Here is a 2,527-nt window from a genome sequence, read left to right on the forward strand (position 1 = left end):
GACTGACATGGCTAATTATCGCCCCATAAGCATACTCCTGGTCGTATCTAAAATAGCTGAGAAGTGGGTGGTTAAACTCCTCACTGCACACCTAGAAAACACCCAACCCTCATTACATCCATTGCAGTTTGGCTTTCGGGCACATCACTCCACAGATACTGCCCTGTGTATGTTAGTGGAGAACTTGAAGAGCTTGCTGGACAAGAGTCCCTGTGTTGGAGCTGTATTTTTAGATCTGAAGAAGGCTTTCGACTCTGTAAACCATCAGATATTGATGTGCAGATTGACTCGGTTTAATATCTCCAGTCAGGCTCTTCAGTGGTTTGCCTCATATCTCTCACACAGGAAACAGTGTGTGGTGTTGGATGGAGTTAAATCTCCATATTTAGACTGTGATACAGGGGTTCCTCAAGGATCTGTTCTTGGGCCCTTATTGTTCTCTCTTTTTATCAATAACTTACCTGAAGTCTTTCCAAATATATTTACTCAAATGTATGCGGACGATGCAGTTATATATACGCAAGCAAATAGTGTCCAGCAGGTGGCAAAAGATCTTACAGCTGCTTTAGCATTAATGCATAGCTGGCTGGAGGACTCATGCCTAATGTTGAACACCTCAAAAACTGTCTGCATGTATTTTTCAAAACGCCCCTGAAACTTGAAGCAGTCAAACGTATTCCTGGATGGAGCAGAGCTTGAATTAGCTCCAGAATTTAAATATCTTGTGGTCATTCTAGACCCAACATTATCCTTTAAGAGTCACATAAATAAAGTGTCGCAGGTACTTAAATTTAATAATCGAAATTTTAATCATATACGTAATAATTTAAATATGAATGTAGCAAAAACTTATTTTTACTCAATGATCATCTCTCATATGGACTATTGTTTGACGTCCTGGTCACTTGCTTGTCCAACAACACTTAAAACTATTGAAAACATTTATAAAAGACGTTTAAAACTACTTGACAAAAAACCGACTTCCCACCACCAAAAACAAAAATTACTGAACTTCAATAACTTAGTGAAACTTAAAAGAGTGTGTTTAATATATAAAGTCTTACACTCCCTTGCTCCACCACCACTGAAGCAGTTCATTAGGCGTAAAGAAAGCTCAGACCGGACCACTCGAGCTACAACCCACAGAGACGTGTTTATACCCCACAGACGGACAGCATTATGTCTATTTTTTTATGTTTTATGGACAACAGATGGAAATATAATAATCTGGTATGTTTACATACATTGTAATTTTTTTTACATGTATGTTCATTAACATGCACTGTCCTAAATAAAAATAAAATAAAATCTGATTGGCTCCTTGTATCCATAATCAGTAAGTAATGTGTTTCATCATCAGAGCTGCTCCTGCTGATCGTTATTGATCAGTTTTGGTTTCATTGAACAGATCATCTGCAGCGCCCCTGTCGTCCCACCGGGGAACTGCAAACTGCTGCAGGTAGTACAGGACGTCAGGCGTGGTTCTTTCACAGTAAAAGTACAGCAGTCTGAACGTGTTGTTAAATATACGTAAAAATCCTGACACAAATCCAAAAATCTGAATCTGTGACAAGAAAAGTCTGTAAACTGACAATGACAGCGAGGCAAGCAAAGGTAAGAAGCAGAGCACGTGTCACTTCCTGTCATGTCTGCAGCTCGTTGTTTCCACTAATGTGTCGTTTGCTCAGTTGAAGAAAACCCAGCGTTGAGAGGCAAAGTCACACCTGGACAGGTGCCTCAGAGAAATCAGCAGGGGGCGATATAACCCCAACCCAGCCTGCAGTAATACTGGCCAATCAGAAGCCTGAAAAAGAAGCTCAGCGTGCACACCTTTGATCACACAAAATCTGTTCTAGTTCATTGTCAGAAAGCTAGCCTGGGTTTACCACCCACAGAGGTGCGAACAGCGCCTCCAGTGGGTTTTAGTCTCTGCAGCAATCCCTGCGAGCGCCCCCTACTCCAGTCGGACACGTTATGAGACAACACTGATGATCAAACCTGAAAATCTGTACCAGGTAAATGATCTGACAGAAGAACAAGCAGAGTATCGTTAATCTGGTGATTTGTGACCGAGTGCTATAATACAGATTTGAATGGCAGACAATGACTTTGTCTGAGCGCTCAGAGCTGCTGTCATAGGTGACGGCTGCAAGACTTTAGAGACTCTATCCATGGAAACATTACAGCTTCCTGTCCCGCCCAATGAAGGAGACATGAAATCAGATCAGAGAGAATGAATGTGATTGGTTGATCAGGTGTTCAGGTGTGTGTTCTGTGTTTGCAGCAGTAGGTAAGAATCCTCCCCTGCATCAGCATGGCAATGTGAACATGAATACACATGCAGTGAGACCTGCTAGAGCTATAAAGCTGGCCTTCACCTGACCAGGTGATGTGCTCAGCATCCGTTACCATGGGGATTTAGCAGGTGAAGAGCGAACACTCGCTGGCGTTAATCAACTTTCAGGACTCCGGGTCAGAACTTACAAACCTGTCTGGCTGGGGTTTTATTGTGAAGGGCTGCACCGGA

The sequence above is a fragment of the Maylandia zebra genome, linkage group LG12 (genome assembly GCF_041146795.1).
Source record: "Maylandia zebra isolate NMK-2024a linkage group LG12, Mzebra_GT3a, whole genome shotgun sequence".
Taxonomy (NCBI): Eukaryota; Metazoa; Chordata; class Actinopteri; order Cichliformes; family Cichlidae; genus Maylandia; species Maylandia zebra.